At 40.9% G+C, this 24,494-nt stretch overlaps 1 protein-coding gene across 1 annotated transcript in view; it reads left to right on the top strand.

The window, feature by feature from the left end:
- Nucleotides 1-24,494, top strand: part of CYRIB (CYFIP related Rac1 interactor B) — a gene marked incomplete in the record, with an annotated part of 1,384,994 nt that overhangs the window by 286,760 nt on the left and 1,073,740 nt on the right.

Below are 24,494 nucleotides of genomic sequence, written 5' to 3'. Positions count from 1 at the left end.
GAGACCAGTTGTATTAGCCTGGACTTCAGAGAAGTAGATACCGAACAGGAGAGGACCCAGGACTGAACCCTGTAGTACTCTGCTTGTCACTGAACTGAAGTCGGATTTGGAGTCGGCTACTTTCACTGTGTGGGTTCTGTCAGTGAGCCAGTTGGCCACCCATCTTGTGACATAGGGATTTAGGATTTACACCTAGTCCAGTGAGTTTGTCTGTAATGCCAGAGTGGGGGATGGTGTTGAAAGCATTGGTGAGGTCAAGATAGGCTGTGTGCACCACCTTACCCTCATCTACCCCTATGGTGACTGCTTCGAAGAAGTCAATCAGGTTTAGGAGGCATGATCTACCTTTTACAAACCCTAACTGAGTGGGGTCCAGGGTTTGGAGGTTACCTATGTCTTTGTTTATAAGTTCTAGGATGATGCATTCCATGGCCTTGCAGACCAGGCTCATCAGGCTAATGGGGCAGTAGTTCCCGGGTATGTGGTGGCACCCCCTTTGTGGAGTGGGATAATTCTCACTGTGCACCATTCCATAGGCAGAAAGCCTGAAGTGAGGCTATAGTTGAACATGGTACTTAGGTGGGGTGCCAGTTTGTTCTGTAGTTCATGTAGAACACAGCCTGGGATGTTGTCCATTCCAATGGATGCTGTGTTCTTGGCTTTGGAGAGTGTGGTCTTTACCTGTGCGGCCATGATTTCAGGGGCTTTGCAATCATCCGGTATGGGAATTGGCCCATTGGGGGGGTGAAATTAGCACTGAACCTGTCTGCCAGGATGTTGGCAATACCAGTTGGTTTGGTAAATGTAGTGCCATTGTGCTGTAGTTCAGAGCAGATCTGAGTGTTGCCATTGAGATTCTTTACATAGCTGTAGAAGGCTTTGTGGTTGTCTTTAGAATCCATGGATATTTTATTTTCGGAACTAGTTTTGGAGGACTTTATGAGGGATCTCAGCTTCTTGCTGATGCTGACCAGGGAGTTCCTGCACTCCTGGGATTTCACTCTTTTTTGCAACAGTTTCTTCCTTCTGTTGTAGAACTTATTTATGGCGGGAGACCACCAGATTGGTTTCCTTTTTTTGGAGGATAGCATCTTGGTTCTGTTGGGGATGGCACGGTCCATGCACTCGTGTATGTGCTTATACAGTGCATTTGTATATGATTCAGCAATGATGCCACTATTTTCTATCTGTGTGGATGTACTGAAGTTACTTCTGACTTAAGAAGCATGAAGTTGGCTTTAGATAAGTTTTTTTACGGTGGTTTCCTTGATGAGGAGGGGGGGTGGGATCTGGATGTCTATGGTGATTAGTTTGTGGTTGAACCTGACCAGCGAGGAGTTGACCACTGGTGAGGAGCATCTATTACCCATATTGGTAATGACCAGATCCAGGATGTTGCTACCCCTAGTAGGGGTATGGACAAGATGGTCCAGGGCATTGGAATTGATGAATTCCAGAAAATGGTGGGCAAATTAGTTAGTACATGAATATTTTTTCCAGTTGATGAAGTGGTAGTTGAAATCTCCCAAAATTAGGCTATTGGGCTGTACCTTGATATTATCCAGTATATGGAGAAACATGGAGTGGGTGTCCTAGGGTATGGTGGGGAATCTGTAATGCTACAACCTGAATTGCAGTCTTGCCCAGTGTTAATTCTACTTGGATAATTTCGGAGGCATTATGTTGATCAACTAGCCTAGGGGTGTGGATATCCTTTATGAATATGGACACTCCTCCTCCTTTAGTATTTCAGTCCAGTTTGGGTGGCCGAAAGGTGTGGTAAGAATTGTAGCCTGGTAATGCAGGGGTGCTCTCTGGAGCCTTAAACCAGGTCTCTGTCACTGCACAGATGTCGGTGTTCTCCATCGTAATGAGAGCCTCAAGTGTGTGTATTCTGAGGTTTAGACTTGTAGCATTGAGTAGCATTACCCTTAGATTTCTCTTCTTTATGTCTACTATAGTGGTGCGTTTGACATTTGAGCCTTGCCTAAAAATGCACTATAGGGGCGGCAAGATGATGACAGTATTTTTATATTATGTGTTGAGTTCTTAATTTCAGTTCTGATAACATCCTTGTACAAATAGACAAAATCACTAAACTAAGATTATTGGATGTTAAAGAATTATTATTTATTTATTTTTTTTACTTCACTTGACATTTTGAATTATTTCTTCTGACACTTATGTACAGTTGGAAAAAATGATGTCACTGTTGGTGGTTTATTTAAACCAAAAAAGTTTTTTCTTTCATGTTTTTTGTCTGAAGAAGGTCATACATTGTTATGCCCGAAAGCGCTAACAATAAATTTGGAAGGTCTGGTATACCACGTTGCCTTTTTGTTTGTTCTCTGCAGTTTGTTTTTTGTTTTATAAAATCTAAGACATGCTGTACTGTGTTTGCACTTTATTTATGTGCTAATCTCATCTCTCATGTATATGTTTTTATTGATTAATCTCCTATGTAAATAAATTGCTTTACTGATCTCTGCTAGACTGTAAGTAGATACATATAAGCTGTATAGTAAACTTTTTCTTTGTTGTACTAGACATGTATTAGTAAAAATGTACTTTGCTGGAGCTTTCCTCCTCGGGCCTCCAGTGAAAATGGACACTTTTGTCTAGTCGGAACATCCTGGTAAAGAAATGTTAAATAAATAAATAAATATGAAGGGTCTAACAAAATTAACATGAATCCTCTGCCATGGCTTAGAAGGCCATTCCCAAGGATGGAGTACTGCTATTGTTGACATAATTTGAACACCATAGCTTAAAAGGCCTTTCCCAAGGATGGAATACTGCTGTTGTTGACATAATTTGAACACCGTGGCTTAAAAGGCCATTCCCAAGGATGGAATACTGCTGTTGTTGACATAATTTGAACACCATGGCTTAAAAGGCCATTCCCAAGGATGGAATACTGCTGTTGTTGACATAATTTGAACAGACTTGCACTCTAAATTGTGTGTGGCAAGCCCATAATTTTTCTGGTTTATTCCCAGCATCATGTGAAGCTATGAGTCAGTGCCTTCATCCTGCCTATGCACAGATGACTCCTGTGCAGTTCATTTAACACCTGGAACCTTATCTTGTGTAGGATGACCACATATAACAATTACAAGAGGCTGCACCTGTAAGCTGTAAGCTCATTTGGTTGCTGGCAAAATAGTTAAGCTCTGTCTTTTTGTGGAGTGTTGCAGCCATGCTGTGCTGCACTGTGCTGTGATAAATTTGGGATAGGGTTATTTCTGGATCATTCAGTAGTTAGGAGCAGGCTTTCCAACTGAGACATGGTAGGTGTGTTCACAGCAGTTTTTGTGGATGTTTCTCCTTTGGGCATTTGATCTACAGGGGTAACAGGGCAGTGTATCTGCATAGTATACCAATTTGACAGTTAAAGCCTGTATTGTATTATTCTTTCCCAGGAGGAGACCCCATAATTGCATTCTTGCAGCAGCAATAATAGTAATTCCCTTTCATAGATCAAGAAAGGAACACAATCATTAGTGGGTGGCAAGGAGGGGAAGATGCATTTCACAGAGTAAGTGAAATGCTTGACTCCCCATACCAGGTGTAACTCTTCCCATTCAGTCAGAATATTTCTCACATGCAGTTAGGGATCATGATGATAAGCCAAAGGAAATTCACTACCTCTTTCTATAACCTGTTGTAGTGCTGCTTCAGTGAAGTGTCACAGGCAGCCTTAAATGTTGGATGCAGATTTTGTCAGTATACTGCCCACTGCGACTGTCTGTTCTGCCTTCAAGAAACCTGATTCACAATGCTTTGTCCTCCACCTAGTCTTAAACCTAAAAAGGATCAGGACTTTGACACTGTTTTCAGTCTGAGACCATTTGTCACTGCCTTCATAATCTCCAAGCATGTTTGTAGGTCTCAAGCATAATTAGTGTGACCACATTATATGTTTGGCTTGAGGAACTCATGCTTGGTACACACTGCCCATAGGCCATAGTCTGCTGACCTCTATAAAGCATTCATACATTTTATTTCATATCCATCTCTTAATTTTCCCTGTCACAGTGATGTCATGTAAGATGACACTGTGTGCCTGGACACTCTTGTACCACTTGATTTATGTTCGTTTTCCTAACTCTGGTGCATGTTTTCCTGTCACAGTGATGTCATGTAAGGTGTCACTGTCTTAGACAACCCTGTAGCACTTGATCTATGACTGTTTCCAAACTGTAGTGCTGATGCCACTCCAGAAATGACACATTTGTACTAATGCCGTCTGTGTAAGTGTTAATTGTGAAGAACACCTTAAATTCTTTCCCCCACATTTATCTGAAGAGAGGCCTTTGCCATATCTACCTTATAGTAGCAGTGTCTCCCTGAGAGATTAGCAGTTTCATCATTTGTAGACAGTGAATATTCTTCAGTCTATAACAATGGTTTATGAATCTCTTTGAACTGACTATAAATCTTCACAATGACATTTGTCTTGGTTAATGGGAGCACTGCTGTCATCTGAGATGGCTTTCCAGCAGCATCTACCTGATACAGATCCACTTCCACCTTCTTGCAGAATTGTTTCTTTATTTTTTATTTTACTCATTTGTTAATCAGGTAAACCTAATAGGTACAAGTGCATCCTTGTTAGGATCACACAGTAGGCAAATGGAGACTTTAGAGAATCAAGTGCTAGATTACGGTATGACTCTCACTAGCAGCTCATAGCCTTAATCCCCAGGACTAATCTTTCTGTGAAAGTTGGTAACACTTATGGAGTGGCATTCTTTCTAGCAATATATTTGCCCTTTATATGCTTGAATGTGGCAAGTCCATCTTGAAATACAGGATCAGCATTGTCCAACACTTTTTTATCCTGACCTCAGTGGCTGTTCTGTGATGGGATGTGGTGTGCAGATTGTGGACGCCTTTCCCCCTCCCCCCTTCCTTTCAGTGCCCTCAACTATTCATGACTGCACAGTGCTGGGATCATGACTGCACAGTGCTGGGATCCCAGTTTGGATAACAAATAAGTTCAAAATCCATTATTTAATTTTATTTCACTATTTCACTAGCATTTGCAGCTTTCCAGTTAGAACAACCAATTCTTGAGCTGTTTCCCTGCAGGTGATAGTTTGTTTCTTGAGCTGTTTCCCTCCAGGTGGCAGTTTAACATTCTGAAAATGCTGCTTATAGTTATGTTGTAACATGACAGACAGAACAGAGGTGATATCCAGTTTCATAATCACCATTTTTCCCCATTGACGTCTGGTAATACGTCTGCTGCCTTCCACATCATGGCATTCCAGACTTGCCAACCTGATGTCACTCCCATCTCATTTCTCAGCTCTAATGTACATATCTCTGCCAATGTTTTAGACTCCCTCGGTCATTGACCATTGATCGTTCAGATATTCCCTGGTGTCATTAATGTAAGTTCCTCCATGTTTTTCCATTTCCTACAGGCATCACTGTTAATGCCTGTGCTGGATTAGTTGGTGTGAGCCTATCCTATAGTAGTATGACTTGCACCAACCCTGGACCTTAATTACCTAACAGCAACTGCCTTAAACCTCCACACAAAATGCCAGGTCTCCTTAAATTGTATTTTATTTTTTTGTAAATCACTATTGCAGTCTGTCAGTATCAGTCACTTTTGTTTGCCTTGAAATTTCACTAGATTTTTAGATTTAGAAGTATGTCTTGACTGTGAACTAGAGTGTGCAGAGAGTCAGTTGGGGGTAATGGGGGTTGAAGACAAGATATGATTTCTTTTGCATACCGTTTCATGTCTATCGCTTTCATACCTATTTGTGTTGGACTCTGTCATCTTCTTCCTTGATTCCGAGGACTAGGTTAACTAATGTAGTATGATTTGATTCACCTCGGCTTGAGATATGTACCTGCAATGCTTGGAAGGCTGGGTTTGAACTGAAACCTGCCAAGCATTCTGTGAGTTGTACCATCCCAGTATTTTTCTGATAGTTGTTAGCAGAACATTGATGATTCTTTGTATGTCCTTATGAGACGTCCATTTTTTTGTGCTGCCATAAGTAGTAAAACACTTGATCTGATGTTGTATTTTCATGCATTCCTCAATGAATGGGTTCAGATCTGACCATCTGATCTGACTCGGCCACTTTCTACAGATTCTAGGATCTGAATCTCGAGCTCCTCCCTTACCCATAATGCTCCTAACCATTACAATACCTCAGATCCCATTTGCCGCTCTTCAACATGGTTGGGATTGCGACTTCTCAAGCTCCTTTGGGGTTGTGAGTGTAAGTTTTTGAACCTTTTATCTGATATATTTCTACATATTTCTATTTCTCTTTGTATATGTATATATATATATATATATATACACACACACACACACACACACACACACACACACACACACACCATTATCCTGTAGGTATATGTTCCTTAACTACCATTGTTTGTAGTCTTTTTCTCCTTTCCTCTTCTATTTATGCTTAAAAAAAAAGTTTTTCTTGTCTCGTCCTTTACGCAGCCCCTTTTTCCAGTATGGCTGACAAACCTACTGGATTTAAGAAATGCACTTCCTGTGGACATAAGATCCCTAATTCTGATGCCCACAGGGAGTGCATTTACTGTTTAGGCCCTGCACATTTAGATACACCTTGTTCTTTTTGTGTGGCTTTCGATGTGAGGGCTATCAGTGATTGGAGGAACAAGCTTATATAAAAAAGTCTCCTCCCTGCTACAACTTTCTCCTCAGGTACTTCTTCAGGGGCCCTCTCAGAAATCCAAGGAGCCCAGGGAGCACTGTAAACTCTCTACTGCCTAAACTCCTCTATAGCCATCTTCCTCAGAACCTCCTAAAAAGGTTCTGAAAATTTCGGATCTGAAACAGTTTACGGCTCCATCCCCTTGGCTATGTGTTCCCAGGTTCTCCCTGGAACCAGTGTCTCCAAGTCTAAGCTTCCCTTTCTTACAAGAGATACCTAAAAAGTCCTTCAGGCCACCCTCCACATCCTCTTCCACTTCAGAAAGACTGCAGGAGGACCTATAGGATGATGAGGAAATTCCTCAGAACATGGATCCAGATGGGGATTTTGCCAGCTCTGTCCCCCACTGGATCCCTGAGCCAACAACCTGCATTTCTATCATTACTCCTTCTCCAGTCCACCATCTGTTTTGGAGACTATGGATGCGAAAGCTCCAGGAATCAATACATGAGATCCGAAAGTTCTTCCAGCTTCGACTCCGACTACTTCACTGACTTGATCAGCTCCAACTTTGTTGGAGCACAATGGTCCTCAGAACCAAAGCACTGGATCCAAGGGGTTGACTTCAACTCCAAAGTTTTCAGAGCCCTCACTTCCTTTCGGAGTCTCAGCACTTGATAGTTTGACTCCAACTCCTCCCTCAGAGTGGGGGATCGGGGAGACTCAAGGATTGTCTGCTCCGGGATTCTCTGCTTCAGAGGGATTGTCCTTGGTCTCCCCAATTCCCTCTGCCTTTGCAGTGGTGGAGAGGGTCTTCTCTCAGCCAAGAGTAGTTTTGACTCTTCATTCTTTGGATCTATACCCTGTTCCTTCTCTGGATCCTGTGCCTGAGCCTTCACATCCTACACCGCAGGGACAGCCAGCCCAGAAGAGCTTCCAAACAGCTCCATCAAGAGAGCTCCCTATCTCTATAATAACCTCTCTGGAATATCCCACTGTGGAGGTCCCTTGTAAGAGAGTGCAAGAGGAGGCACCTGGATTCACCATAGGAATCCCTCACAGAAGACACTGACTTTGATGAGGGGGAAGGGTACCCTAAGTCTCCATTGGAAGATGTCTCCAAAAGAGATCCTTCATCAGAAAGGTGGTTGGTCTTCCCTAATCCCTTCCCAGGAGGAATTGTTGTTTTTGGAAGACTTCAGGTCTGGCCTGTCTATATATTGGGTTACTCTCCCCTGTGGATGAGCTTATAGATCTTGTCTTCTGCAGGGCATTGAAGGAGCATGACTCTGTGGAACCTATTCCAAAATGCCTGGATAAAATATTAAGTGTGCCAGCAGATAAATAACACAGGATGAAAGAGGTTCCTGTAGATCCTATGGTTGTTGCAGCAGCCACAAAGAAGGAGTTTGCAGAATGAAGCTCCACTGTCCATCCCCCTAACAGGGAGTCTAGGGCTTTGGACAGGTTTGGGAACTTAATAAAGGAACTCTCTAATTCTGCCCCAGGGTCCACGTCTACAGAGAAACAGAAATCTTTTTCCTCATGAGTGGCCACCCTACAATCCATTTCAAATGCATCCATGAGGTTGATCTTGCATGCAGCTGAAGCTACCTCAAAGGCGTCCACTTCTGGAATAGCCATAAAGAGACATGCCTGGATGCCTAAATGTAGTTATGCAATTTTGCAGAACCCTTCAAGGAGTCATTCATCAATGCATCCTTTGATGGATCATTCTTGATTGAGCCAACAGTGAAAGAGGCTCTGTCCTGTAGTGAACAAGACAGAAAGACCTTGTTTGCCATTGGAATTCACTTTTCTACCCCACAGAGACTCTTTTCTAAGGACCAGCATGGTGGTAAGAAAATGTGGTTCAAGAAGTCTCAAGGTGCTTTCCAGGAGTTACACAGAGATTTTCCCCCAGAGGCAGAGGGGGGAATAGTCATAATGGTAGACATCACCCGCATGGCAGAGGAGGTCCACAGAATCAAGATCTCAGGATTTTCTCGGACAGGTTCATCCAGCATTCCTGAAAGGGTACCTGACTGTCCCTCTCTGGAGGCAGTCAGGGGTACTTATCCTTGCACTAAGACACCTGGCTAGCCATCACAAACAACTTTTGGATGCAAAAGATCATATCCAGAAGATATTCCATTTCCTTTTTACAAATTCCAGTAAAACTAAAGAAAATTCTCCCCAATGTTCCACCCAGTCAGAGGGAGCTACCAGCTCAAGAAATCACAAAAAAATAATCTAGGAGGTCCCTCCAGACCAAACAGGATCCAGAATTTACTCAAGGTTTTTTTTAGTGCCAAAAAAGACAGGGTATCTTATACCAAGTTTGGATCTAAGTTATCTCAACCAATTTGTAAATAACTCCACATTCTGGATGGTCGCAATCCAGTCCATTCTGCCCCTTCTTCAGAAGGATGACTGGATGTGCCCAATCGATCTTCAAGATGCATACCATCACATCAAAATGAACAGGCGCTGTGAAAGGTATATGGGTTTCTGTCTGGGAGCTAGTCATTACCAGTTCAGAGCCCTGCCCCTTGGTCTCACTATAGCCCCCAGGGTGTTCACCAAATGCATGGTAGTGGTAGCAGCTCACTTTTGACTGCTTGCATTCAGAGTATGTCCCTGTTTAGATTAATGGCTCCTAACTGCACCAAACAGGCATCTAACAATAAAAGCAGAGATTATTTGCTCCACCTGGCACTCTCTCTGGGAATCACCATCAACATGCACAAATCTCATCTTCAACCAGTTCAAGTAATAGACTTCATAGGGGCTCACCTAGACACAGTAAATTGTTTGTTGTTTCTGCCTCAGAACAGAATTCTTATATTGAGACAAACATCAAACATGTTCTTTCCCCTTCCAGCTACCCCCAACAAGATTGGTCCTCAAAGCTTTAGGGCCGATGGCTGCTGCTATAACTTTGGTTCCCACTGCCAACTTACACATGCAAATTCTCCAATGGACTCTAGCAGTGCAATGGTCCATTCATCACTATCCCTTGAATCATCCCATAAAATTTTCTCAAAGTATGCAGAAATTCTCTTCTTTGGTGGGTCCACTCTGAGGAGATCGACCTAGGTCATCCATTTATCCTTCCTTCCTTCCCCCAGGGCCATGTTGAACATGGAACCTCCTAGTTGGGGTGGGGGGACATTACTTGGGATGGACTGTTCAAGGCCCATGGTCAATACAAAAGACCAATCTGCATATCAATGTCTTAGAGATGGTGCTTCTAGCATTGCAGACTTTTCAGAGCTTTTTCCCTCTAGGGACTATTGCAATGGAAGCAGACAACATGTCAGTAGTCTGGTACATCAACAAACAGAGGGGATTTAGATCCTACCCACTTTGTCAAGAAGCAATGACGGTGTGGCAATGAGTGATTTCTTCCAATCGCTTTCTAGTAGCAATACACATACCGGGGAAGTCCAACATTCTAGCAGACAGATCCAGGAGGACCATTCTCATGCCTCACGAGTGGTCTCTCACTCAATTAGTGGCAAACATGAACTTCCACAAGTGGTGTCAACCTTACTGTGATCTATTTGCATCCTCTTTCAACAACAAATGCAGCAGGTTCTTTGCCCTTATCCCTCCTGAGGAACACTCCCCAAGAGATGCTCCCCTGCCTTTCATACCCAAGTTTCGTCAGAAAGCATTTCGGTTGAAGAACAGAGTGATCCTGATTGCTCCCTTCTGGGCTTGACAGGTATGGTGTCATTTCCTTTGGTCTCACTTGTCATGTCCCCCTTGTATGCTGGATCCCAGTCCAGACCTCCTATCTCATCTATCAAGATAAGTACGCCCAGATATTGCAGGCCTCAGGTTGAACACATGGTTTCTCCAATTTGGATTATGGCTAGACATTTCAGGCCAAGCTTTCTCCCCCAGTTTGAAAAATCTGCCTCTTCCCATAAAGCCTATACTAGAAAGGTTTTCAAGAGTAAATGGAGAAGAATCACAATTTGGGCTCATCAGAAACAATTAGATCCCTTCATTGCTCCAGTTCCAGAAGTTCTAGATCTCTTTGCTTTGATTTTCCAGGATGGAGCAAGTTTTTCCTCAACTAAAGTGCAATTGGCAGCCATTTCAAATTATTATATAAGGAATAATGCTTCTCCTTTGGCATTATCTAAATTGTCTAAAGTATTCCTTAGGGGTACTTCCTTACTTAGACCTCCAATAAAGGACCCCACCCCACCTTGGGACCTCACTATAGTGTTTACAAGCCTTAGTACACTCCCCTTTTGAACCATCAACTAAGGTGGATCTCAAGGTTTTCTTTGAAAACTGTGTTTTTGGTAGCTATAACTTCTGCAAGATTGGTATCAGAACTCCAAGCACTGTCTTCCAAACCACCATATTTAATTTTTCACAAAGATAGGGTTTCTTTATGCATAAATTCTTCTTTTTTACCAAAAGTTCCCTCTGAAACCAATATCAATCAGGTCATTAGCTTGCCAGTTTTCTTCTCTAAATTTGAAAATAAAGGAGAATACACCCTTCATCTTCTTGATATACATAGACAATTGCGTTTTTACCTCGACAGAACCAAGGCATTCAGAAAATTTGAACAACTATTTGTTACTTTTTTCCAATATAAGAATGGGAAGACCAATTTCTAAAACTACCTTGGCTAAATGGGTAACAGATTGTATTTCCTATATTTATTCCTTGAAAGGTATTGCCCTACCTAAATAACTGAAGGCATATTCAACCAGGTCAGTGTCTACTTCAGCAGCCTTTTGGGCAAGAGCCTTAACTGACAATAGTTGTGCAGCTGCCACTTTGTCAAATACTCATACCTTTATTGTGCATTACAAATTGGACATCATTTCTAGAAATAGAGCTGCCTTTGTTTTTTGTGGTGATCCGGGACATCCTTCCATGAGGGCCGCCCAAGTTTACCATAGCTGGGAGCTCTGTCCCATTCATTGAGGAATGAATGAAAATGACAACATCTGATAAAGAAGTTATATACTTAGTTATATACTTCCCATAATGTTTCATCTGTATTGTCTATTTTTATTCTTCCTCAACTTCTTTAGAAAGTGGACAAGTTGGATCTGATGGTCAGATCCGAACCCATTTGTTGAGGAAGAATAAAAATGGACAAAACAGATTGAACATTTATGGTGAATACATAACTTCTTTTTAACCACTTCTGATTTTTCAGAGCATGTTTGAGAGTTACGTTATGTCCATCCTTTGGATGAGACATTAAACTGAGGGCCCATCTGCTTGAGTTTCTGGTAGCTCAGGTGGATGTAAAACATCCCAAGGCACCAATCAAAAAGAGTATGGGAAGTTCCCTGATGCCTTGGCCAAATTTCACCTAGAAGTATAAACACCACTACTGGTCTCTTCTGAGAAGATGTCACTAGCCTAATGGGATTAGCCTTGTCAACAAAGAATAAATAGATAAATAAAATATGTTGCAGCATACGCTGTTGGACACTTCTGGTGTTCTGGCTGGTGTGATTCTCAAACAATCTGGAAATATATAGCTGACTGATAAGTATATTTTTTTGCATTTTAATCTTTCAGAGTTCTGCATTGTCTTAATTTTGCCTGACTGAATTATTTTATATATTTTCTGGCATTGTTTTATGTTTCTCATCTGTCCTGAAACTGCTTACCCCCTATTCCTGAGGTGGAGTTTATAAAACTGGTCTAACAACTTTTGTGTTATCTGATTGCTTCAAGGCTTGCTTATTTAAAAATAGTTTCTGTTTTGTAAATTCTTGCATACACTGTTGGAAACCCCTGGTGTTGTGGCTGTTGTGATTCTCAAACAATCTGGAAATATATCGCTGATTGATGAGTATATTTCTTGGCATTTTAACCTTTCAGAGTTCTGCATTGTCTTAATTTTGCCTAACTGAATTATTGTTTGTCTGACTGAATTATTTTATATATTTTCTGGCACTGTTTTATGTTTTTCATCTGTTCTGAAACTGTTTTTCCCCCTGTCACCCTATTTTTGTAGAGTTGTTATAGTTGGTGGCTTTGCAGTTGCCCACCCCTACTGTAAATTTGATCTGGGACACCCCTCCCAGTCTGGTGTTCACTCTACTTAATACAGAGAGAACATTTGAGAAGGCCAACCCACTTAGGTTCTTAACCTTTGCTCCTCCTTCCGCTCTCCTTGCACTTTACTAAAAATAAATTGCACTTTATTTTGCTTTTCCCTCTTCTTAAAAGTACTCAATTGTATTTATTATAATGCATTTATTACTGCTTGGTAGTAGCCTGATTAAACTGCAACTGTTATTCTGCACCTTTCGTTTTAAGCACTTGGGCTTCAGACCAGTTGTTTTACATTAAGAAGGTTTGTGGTCTGCACTGTTGTGGCAGGACAGGTAGCTTGCATCCTTCTAAATTGGGAATTGTAAACAGATAATTTCATTTATTTATTTATGATATATTTTGTTGCATCATTATTAATATTAGCCATTAAAATAAGTTACACAGTGATTATATCATAATGATACTAGTTAAATGTATTATTCATATCTTGCTCCATAGATACTAAATAGAATTTGGTCATCCCCGAAATGCATCACATAACTTATAACACACTAAGTATTTATTTTTTTAAAAGTTTATTTTTTAAAAGTTTAGTTTATTTTAGAGCAATGTATTTACAAGTGAATATGAATTCTGAATGGCTTGTCAGTCCAACTTATTTTAGAGCAAGTTTAAAATATGTTATGTTAAACTGAAATGCATTTCTTACATTGTGTTCCTGCATCGCTTTAAAATATTTTAATGAATTTAAATGCATAATTGCATAATTGGATTAGTTAATTGATTGAATAATGAACTACTTTTTACTATATAAACTCTAGTTTTATCAAGTTGTATATTGTCTGAAGAAGCGTATCTGGAGATACGCGAAAGCGCTTACCTCTTTCCTAAATAAATCGTTTTATTTCTACTTAAAAACGTGGAGAGTCTGAAGTTTATGCTGTACATTTTTTTTATAAATTGGGAATTGCTGATTGAAGGCTCAGTGTCTTTTATTCTAAAAGTGTGCTAGTTCTGGTTTAAGCACTTGGGCTTCAGGCCAGTTATTTTACATTAAGAAGGTTTGTGGCCTGCACTCTTTTGGGAGGAGAGGCTAGATTCTGCCCTTCTGAGCTGGGAATTTCTGGTTAAAGGATTATTGTGCCTGCTTATTTGAACTGTTTCTTTCTGAAATTGGTGTGCTTTGTTTGCTGTAGCATAAACTAGATTCAGACATGCTGAATCTAGCTTTGTTTGTATAACTTGAGCACTAATCCAGGCCATCTTTTTCGGAGAAGGCTCACCTGCACCCTAGTGGCAGGAGTGTGCAGTTAGAATTTGTCTGATTGAAGACTGCTGGAATAGGGCTCAGTTTTGAGCTTTTTTACTGGTTAATTGGGTAAGTTGTTTAAATCAGTTTGCTCGTTTTCTATTGTTATATATAAAACAGAATTGCACTTTATCCATCTGCTTTTACTGTCTTTGTGTTTCTTCCTACTTTATTGCATTTATTCTACTGCATTTATTACTGCTTGTTAGTAGCCTGATTAAATTGTAGCTGTTATTCTAAGTCTGGTTGAAGCACTGTGCAGTTAGAACTTGTCTGATCGAAGACTGCTGGAACGGGGCTCAGTTTTTAGCTTTTTATTGGTTAATTTGTTTAAATCAGTTTGCTCATTTGTTACTGTTATATTAAAAAAATACACTTTATGCATCGCCGCCTAGCTAGGGTTAAACTATTGCTGGCGCCATAAAGTCTTCTCTTCAGATTTTCCCTTGGAACTAGCCAGTTTTTTTTTTTTAATTTTAGCACTCAAATCTGTTTCTTTGAGCTCAGCACATGTTCAGAACTCATTGTAAGCACTAAATAAGCTACAAATTACTACAGCACTCAACTTTCCTCACTTGTCTAGAGGAAAACAGTTTTTAGTACTTAATAAATAGGCATGTCTAAGGGTCAGCTCCTGGTGTTTTCTCCTGTCTATCTGATGAATTTGGGCATCTTGGGGCAATGCAGCAATTGCCTCATGTACACAGACAACCCTCTCCTCCTACCACCCAACACTACAACCTGTGAGAGATGCACTTATATAGCCAAACTGGAAGAAAAGCTCTCTTCACCCAAGACTGGACTAGACAGTCAAGAGGAGAAGGTGAACACTTCCACCACACCACACTCATCACATAGTCCCTCAAAACCTACACCACCAAAACACACACATAGCAACACAAAACACACACCTACATTCACGGAGGCTCTCAGTAAAAATCTGCTCAAGCAACAGAGACCTCCAAAGCAGAAACGCATGCAGCCTCCACCCCCTAACACAACCCAAATGACACATAGCCCACAAATTCAGTGTGCCACTCAACCACAGCTCATAAGGCATAACAACATACCCAACACTCTAGTCATAGGTGACTCTATAGTCAGGCACATTGATGCTGCACTCACCAGGCTAAACAAGGAGAAAGTAACTGTCAGCTGCCTGTCGGGTTCCAGGATCCGCCACATAACACACACACTCAGGTCACTCCACAACAAGTACAAATATGACTCTGTCATCGTCCATGTTGGTGTGAATGACCTGAGATGTACCTCCCTGGACTACATGAAAAGAGACATGGTGGAGGTCTCCAATCTTGTAGCCCAGGCAGGTATGACCCTAGCCCTGAGTAGCATCCTGCCATCACCCAGAATGATACCACAGTACAAGGACAAAATGATTGACTTCAACAATTGGCTAAGCTTCTGGTGTCATTCTAAGGGGATCCAGTATCTGTCTACCTGGGATGACATGATCGACAGACCACGATGCTTTGCCAGAGATGGCCTGCACCTGTCGCCCATGGAATTCTGGATACTGGCTAAGGCTCTTGCCACCCCTTTAGTGCCTTTTTTTAGGCAAGGTTCAAATGACAAATTCACCACCATAGCAGGTACAAGCAATTAAAATCTGAGGGTAATGCTACTCAATGCTAGAAGTCTAAACCTCAAAATGCATTCACTTGAGGCACTCCTTAAAATGGAGAACATCGGCATCTCTGCAGTGACAGAGACATGGTTCAAGGCTCCAGAGCGAGCACCCCTGCATTACCAGCCTATAATTCATACCACACCTTTCGGCCACCTAACCTGGACCAAAACACTAAAGGTGGAGGCATGTTCATATTCATTAAGGATATCCACACCTCCAGGCTAGTTGCTCAGCATAATGCATCTGAGATTATCCAAGTGCAACTAACTCTGGGCAAGACCACAATCCAAATTGTAGCTTGCTACAGATCCCTCACCATGCCGTAGGATTCCCACTCTTCATTTCTTGATACACTTGAAAATATTAGGGTACAACCCAACACCATAATAATGGGCAATTTCAACTACCCCACCATTAACTGGGAAAACTACTCATGTACCAACTCCTTTGTTCAACGTTTTCTGGAATTCATAAATTACAACGCCTTGGATAAACTTATCCACACCCCCACCAGGGGCAGCAATATCTTAGACCTGGTCATTACCAACATGGGTGACCAGTGTTCCACACCAGAGGTCAATTCCTGGTTAGTCAGATCTGACCACAAGCTAATCAGCCTAGACATCCACATCCCGCCCCCATCCCCATTAGGGAAACCACTGTAAAAAATGTCTCCAAAGCCAACTTCACGCTTCTTAAGACACCTATGCAGACGGACAAAAGAAGTATGACTGCTGAATCCTACGCAAATACACTTTATAAGCACTTTCACGAGTGCATGGATGGTGTTATCCCTAACAGAACCAAGATGCTATCCTCCAAAAAAGGGAAGCCAATCTGGTGGTCCCCTGCCATAAACAAACTCTACAACAGAAGAAACTGTTGCAAAAAAGAGTAAAATCCCATGACTGGAAGAACTCCCTGGTCAGCCTCAGTAAGAAGCTGAGATCCCTCATAAAATCCTCCAAAGCTAGTTATGAAAACAAATTTGCCACTGATTCTAAAGATAACCCCAAAGCATTCTATAGCTATGTCAAGAATCTCAATGGCAACACTCAAATCTGCTCTGAGTTACAGCACAATGGCACTAAATATACAGAACCAACTGATATTGCCAATATCCTGGCAGATAGGTTCAGTGCTAACTTTACCCCCCCACTCCCTAAAGGGCCCATCTCTATACTGGAAGAATGCAAAGTTCCTGTAATCATGGCTGCACAGGTAAAAACCACACTCTCCAAAGCCAAGAACACAGCATCCATGGGACCTGGCAATATCCCAGGCTGCATTCTACATGAACTACAGAATGAACTGACACCCTACCTAAGCACCATGTTCAGTCATAGCCTCACCTCAGGCTTTGTGCCCACTGAATGGCACACAATGATAGTTATCCCACTCCACAAAGGGGAAGCCACCACGGACCCCAGGAACTTCTGTCCCATTAGCTAATGAGCCTAGTCGGCAAGGGCATAGAACGTATCATCATGGAACTTATAAACAAAGACATTGGTAATCTCCAAACTCTGGACCCCACCCAGTTCACGTTTGTAAAAGGCAAATCATGTCTCATAAACCTGACTAACTTCTTTGAAGCAGTCCCCAAAGCCGTAGACAAGGGTAAGGGGGTTCACACAGCCTATCTAGATCTCGCCAAGGCTTTTGACACTATCCCCCACTCTGGTATTATAGATAAACTCACTAAACTAGGTATAAATCCCTATGTCACAAGATGGGTTGCCAACTGGCTCACTGACAGAAAGATACTTCTCCCTCCCATTCAATAACCATCCTCCCAGTTCACTGACAGAACCCACACCGTTAAAGTAGCAGAATCCAAATCTGACATCAGACCAGTGACAAGTGGAGTACTACAGGATTTATTCCTGGGTCCTCTCCTGTTTGGTATCTACTTTTCTGAAGTACAGGCTAGCACAGAAAAATGGAATTCCAGCTTTAACACAAGAAGCAAATCCCCAGAACCCTATGCAGGGAGCTTCAACTACTGAAGTCTTTTCTTTAATGTCATCTGCGCTAAGGTCATTACTGCACATAAGAAAAATGGGAATAGCCCTCCTTTACATTCAGTGCTTGACATTTGCAGCCACTTTTTTCTACAGTTTGAATCTAATGTAATTGTATTTTTTTCCGAGATATTCCCTTTGTTTATAGAATTTATTGGAACTTTTTTTTTCTCTGTCTCTGTCTCCACTCTAAATGGGTGTTGCCCTGTACTAGACAAACCTGTTAATAAACTGGAATAAATAAGTAAAATATAAGTAAATAAAAGGATATAAAAAAGTATTACATGTATAAACTGAAAAGTTAATGAATATGCTTCCTAAATTGAGATCTGCTCGAGACAAGTATCTTACTAAAGTATAAAAAGCGAGAGTTTTAAATACGACACAGGTATTTTCAAAAGAAATAAAATGCACTTAATATAGATACTGCCTCTTGTCTCTCTCTCTTAAGTAGCCCCCCCCATTTGAGATGGAGGGATCACAAAGTAATAGTTTAGGGATGTGGGCCTCCTGTTTTACATCCCCTAATAAAAACATCAAGTATTAGTGATATCAGGAACAAACAGACATGGTCCATCAGTGACGGTGACATTGTCAATGGCAAAGTCACTATACCCTACAGGAAAGTGGAATACAGAGTTATGTCATTTGCCTACCTGGCAACAAATAAAGCCAATATTGCCTGTGGGGGAATACATACAGCACAATCTGTACAGTTTCCTCATTGTTTGCATTTAGCTGTCTACTGTTGTACATTATCATCAGAAAATATGTTTAGAATCATTGTTTTTTCACTGAAGGAGTTTAAAATGTAAATCAAAGTGGAAGTGCATTGTTGTGTGTGAAGAACATATATAGAACAGAGTTTGCATTTTCTCAAAGTAAAGTTGAAAAACCTGTTTATATCTTTGTGCATAAACAAAGTTCTAGCTGTGTGGCACAATCTGCTATATTACTTGTTATAATTGTGTATATATGTGTGAGGAAAGAGTAGTCCATTGCTAAGCTATAGCTTAATGTTTTGAATGCTTCTGTTACTTGAAAAACAGAACACATAGTGTACATTCTAAGGTTGTCAGCACTCCAGCCTTACCAGATTCAGCACTGTAATGACTCCAGGAATTTGTTTCCCCCCAGTGCATGTTAGCTCCATAGTTACACTGCAGCTCTAGCTTGGCCCAGGAGTCGACAGATCCAGGTTCCCCTGCTGCTGGGTCAAAGCTGTTCCATAGTATTTCTCCAACACTGGCTACTGTTCTGTGGCTTTGAACATGGAGTACAATGTAAACTTGTATAATGCCATCATTTATAAACAAATATTGTTATAATTTAAAATTCTCAAATAATTGAGAATTAACAAATCCCTTGTAGAACTGTTCTAATTAACCACCTCCAAAAGTAAACAAACCTGAAAGATACTTCTCCCTCCCGTTCAATAACCATCCTCCCAGTTCACTGACAGAACCCACACCGTTAAAGTAGCAGACTCCAAATCCGACATCAGACCAGTGACATGTGGAGTATTATAGGATTTAGTCCTGGGTCCTCTCCTGTTTTGTATCTACTTTTCTGAAGTACAGGCTAACACAGAAGATCTTTGGCTAAAGAAGTTCACAGATGACTGCAAACTAGGAGCCATAATTGAAATTCCTAACGATGTGGACATCCTATAAAAGGGCCTTACTGAGTCAGATGCCTGGTGTCAAAGCCATAGCCTCAAGCTCAATGCCAAAAAGTACACTGTCGTCCCCTTTGGTAAAAACTCTGTACCCATGAGCTACCACATAGGTGGTAGTCTACTTAACACCGAAAGTGTGATAAGATATCTTGGGACACAGGTGGACAGTAGTCTCTCCTTTGATAAGCACATCGTCACAGTAGTCAGGAAATCCTTCTGTGTGGCATACCTCATCACAAAAGGTTTATCATCCAGGAAAAAAGAGATCATTGTTCCTCTCTACTCATCACTCATTAGACCCAATATAGAATACAATGCCCCTTTTGGTATTACCTCACAAGACATCTGCAACAACTGGAAAGGCTGCAGAAATACCTCACAAAGAGGATTAGCAGCCTCAAACAGATGCTGTATGCAGACCATCTCAAAAAACTCTAGTTTTACTCCGTCGCATATCGCCTACTCAGAGGCGATCTCTCCCTACCATACAAAGCTATGTCAAACCCAGCGCTGTTGGACATGCTCCATTTAAAGAAATCCCAGTCACTCCAAGCTACACGCTCTAGGACCTAAACCTTGTCACCACAATAAACAGGACATGCTGGAAGTCTTATCTACAAAATCTCACTACACGACCAACATGCTAATGGCAACAATAACTTAAAGAAGATGCACATCTTACATCTCTCTTTCTATGAAGCAAAAACAAATGACCTTTTGTGGTAGAATTTTGCAGTACAGTTCATTCAAGTGTACAGATTTTATATTGTCTCCTTGAAAATGTGCATATCTTTTCCATCATTTTTGTCACTCTCTTTTAATAAAGTTTCTGAGTAGTATCCCACATTCTTACTGAAAGTAGGAAAGATTATGTGCAACTTTGTATTCACATTTTATGCTAATTTTGGTATGCCAATTTTTAGCTGAATGTACCTATTTTTCAATAACCTTTGTGCCTATTTTCAATGTCTGTGGGCTAAGAGGTATAATACGTTCAGGCTTACTGCTTCTTTCTCAGAGACGGACTGTTGGAGTCTTCCGGAACCTCCATCTTTGACTTTATAATCAGGATTGTGGGGGATCATTTTACCTGCTTTTCTGTGCAGAATCTGTTGTGGTAACCTGTTTTTCAGGGGACCATTTGACAATAGACTACCACTGACAGGGTTGTATACCATGAATGGCTCATTTAAATTCAAAATAATTGGTAGTTCAAGCCCCTGCGATATTTTTAGAACTCCACCATCTTTCATCAGTATTGTGCATTTCTTACCCAGTTTATCTGCATAATTCATCTCTTTTTCTGTTTTGTAATTTTTATTCAACTACTTGTCAACATTTAAGTCTATTTCTGTTACAAACAGGCAGAAGAGAATCTGTTCTGGTTTATGGACATGGTAACAGTGTCTTCATTGTCTTGGTCTATCTACTTTACTTGATTAATCAAGGCTATATATATTCTCCGTAGCTTTAACTGGTCTGCAGGCACATATATTTTTTCACAGTACATCTTGCATCTTCCTGCAGGGTATGTTTTGGAATGCAGCTGGTGCCTGGTTAGCATGGAGGATGCTACATTCTGCTGTCCTCACCTAGGCCATAGTTTTGGCCTGGAATATTTCTCCAAGTCTTTTGAGTTTAGAATACCATGACAGGAATGGACTCCCATTTCTAAGTCAGGGTATGATTAGATTTTATGAAATTCACATTGTTTCAGTCTTTGTTAGCTAAAAGTGCTCTTAGCAGCACCTGTGATGTACCCATAATTGAATTATATATTGGTAGCATATCTAAGTATGACTGTAAATTCTTTTTTATCAGACCTGTTGCTCCTACTACTGTTGGAAATGTCTGGGTATCTGTCATCCACATTGCTGTTGTTTCCAACTGCAAATCCTGGTATTTTATGACTTTGCGTCTCTCTGTATTTAAGACACTGGGTATACAAATTTCAATGAACAATGCTACTTTTGTCTTTTTTTTTCATGGACTACTATGTCTGGTTTTCTTGCATCTATTTTTTGAAATGTTGGAAATTGGTGATCCTCATGTGATATAAACTTCATTCTCTACAATGTTTTGCAGTTCATGTTTCCAGTACTTCTCAACCTTTTCGATATTGTAGTGTTTGCACAAGCCTTAGTGCAACAGTCTTGCTACATTTTTGTGCTTTTCAGTGTACAGGCCCTCTGCCATGAGTTTATCACACCCATCAACAAGATGTGTGGCTTTCCTTTTTTTTTTATTTATTTTGCTAAGAACCTGCATTTGTCTGATTCTCCCACATGTTCAGTGTACTTTGTAAAGTAACATGCACGTAGTCTACTATCCTGAACTGCCATAATTAACCTTTCATCTTTTGGTTTTAATTCACTTCTCAGTCATTCCTGTGTCAAATTCTGATCAACATGAGGTTGTTCCAGGAGATCTCTGTACTTGCTACAATATTTATGGATTTTCCACATTTCTCTTCTCACCTGATCCATTTCCTTATTTTGTTTCTTTTGCTTTTTGGCACATTCAGTTGCTGTCTGATGTTTGTCTACTTCTGGTTTGATTTCTATTCCCGGTTGACACCAAAATCCTTCTGTTAATCTATGCATGTAAGTCATGTTAGACAACTTCTCCTCATGTTTTAACACTTTCGCTATGTTTGGATCTGGTGAGGACAGCAGACATGCATGCAGCTATACAACTGCAGATGTATACATGTAGTCAATTTCAAGGAGGTCTATACTCCTTCAAAACAAGGAATATACAATCTTGGTATACACTGATTTTTATATATCATTTGATACACATGAATCATTTTTCTTGTTTTCCCGTTTAGCAGATCCAGTCTCTTTAGTGCGGGTTGATAACGTTATTCATTACTCGAGGAGCCTCTCTTGTGTGCTTATTCTTCATTGTCCTCTCAGACTTCCAGCAATGTTTTCCAATCATTTTGCAGTCATCACATTCTGAGATGGCATATGGTGGAGCAACAGAAGTGCTTAAGCGTGATTGGATTCTGCCTCTTGTTTTGGTAACCATTTTACCCAGAATAAAATGTATCACAGTTTCCATCTTCCTTCCTATGTAATGTATCCAGGATTTTATCTGGTGTCTCAGACAGGTTTCTGGAACCTCAGAGGTACTTGGAGAGTAGTGTGAGGTAAACATCATCCTTCTACTTTGTTACCTCCAGTGTCTCATAACTTTCCAGCTTGGGGCTTCTATTGCTTTGTACGTAATTGTTTCCTCCTGGAGAAATCATTGAAAGGAGAGATCTTTGTAATTGTTTTGCAAATAATAAGCAGTTATAGCTCTCCCTCCTTCAGGAGCACATGCAAGTTCCCTTGTGGATGACCCGAAAAAACTCCAGTGTCAGATGAACAATAATCACCTAAACCCCAACACCTCAGTGACAGTGATCAGGGTCATGTTGGCCACTTTAAGAAACCTGTTAGTGCCATCTCAGAAACCAGTGATTTAGAGTCTCATTATCAGCTAATCTGCATGTCTCTGAATCATTCAGTTACTATGGCAAGAGATAACGTACTCTTTTTTGCTGATCTTGTAGTAATCACTTCTGGTGGTCAGTGTGTTGTGTTAGCACAGGCAACTGCCTCACTCACCCCCCACCACACACACACACACACACACACACACACACACACACACACACGTAGAGATATCCAGACATACACACACACACACACACACACACACACACACACACACACACACACACACGCACACACAATTTGGACACACAGTCATACTTCTTACCTGTCCCTGAGGTAAAAGAACTTTCTTGATGTTGCCTTTTATTTTCCCTGTCCCTTGTAAATCACAAATGATTATAATCAGTCAATAATGCCTGATAGTGTTTCTTTCTTCTTATAGTTCAGAAAATGCATTGTGATGCGAGACCTGTTGTTCTATTGACTCTTTTAAAGTGGATTAGAGTGTAATATTTAGAAAGACTAACTGGTGTCATCTAGTGTTCACCCAGCTTTTGTTCAAAAGTCTTGAGCACAACCACTGTACATCACAGTCCATTACAATCAGTCAGTAATATCATACTTTAGAGCTTCACACATCTAGCTCTTCCATGCTTCATGCCTCAAAACCCGTGCTCTCTTAATTTTGTAAGTAGATTAGGGCACTATTCAAGATAGTCCCTGTTGTCTGAAGTCCCGACCCATATGTCTTTTGTGCACAACCAGTTGTTCCATTACCTGAAGTGAATTAGGGATTTCATTAACAGTTCCTTGTATCTAGTGCCCCCCCCCCCCATATTGCAGGATTTGCTTGCTAGTAAAGGGCAGTCACACTTCCCCACACGCACACACACGCACACAGACACACACACACACACACACACACACACACACACACACACACACACACACATACATTCACCATACACTGAAACCCCCCCATCCAATCACACTCATGTGCACACCCATACATTCACATTCACCCATACACCTACCCTACCTATCCCCTGACTAAGCCCCCAGCTGAGACCACTGAAGCAGACACACACAACTGACATTATTCATACCTCTTCATACATGCTTACATGCATCCACACACATACATACAAGCATACATTCCCCAACACTACCTGTCCACTAAACTCTCCAACAGTTATCGCTAATGTAAGCTTACCCATTGAACATAGTTGTTGAACACAAGCTTTTGATAGGGTTAATTGCAGCAGTTGATTAAGGATTTATGTAGACTATCTGCAGCACTGATTTCCACAGACATTTCCAGGAGAAGAGAACATGACTAATTACCATTTGCCACTCTCCTGAAATGCCTCATTAGCATTTGCAGAAGGCCAAAATGACAACCCACCATGATGATGCACCTCTTCAAGGTAGGCAGTGCGGTAGGGCTATATAAGAATTGAAAACAGCTATTGCCGGAGGTGAAAAGACATCACTTGTGGTAACTTTTCTTAATCCCAGCCATAGAGTTGCTTTTTAAATTTAAAATTACACCTATACTAATTTTTGCATACCAGCAGGCTAGGTTTCTAGCCTTATTGTATCTCTAAGCCAAATGGTATTTGTATCATTATATATTATTTAATCCTTTACGTGTATGCACTGTGCATTCACACGTG

The sequence above is a fragment of the Protopterus annectens genome, chromosome 3.part1 (genome assembly GCF_019279795.1).
Source record: "Protopterus annectens isolate FY-2018-M chromosome 3.part1, PAN1.0, whole genome shotgun sequence".
NCBI classification, from domain to species: Eukaryota; Metazoa; Chordata; order Ceratodontiformes; family Protopteridae; genus Protopterus; species Protopterus annectens.
The sequence above is the reverse complement of the archived record's forward strand: the minus strand, read 5'-3'. Positions and strand labels throughout refer to the sequence as shown.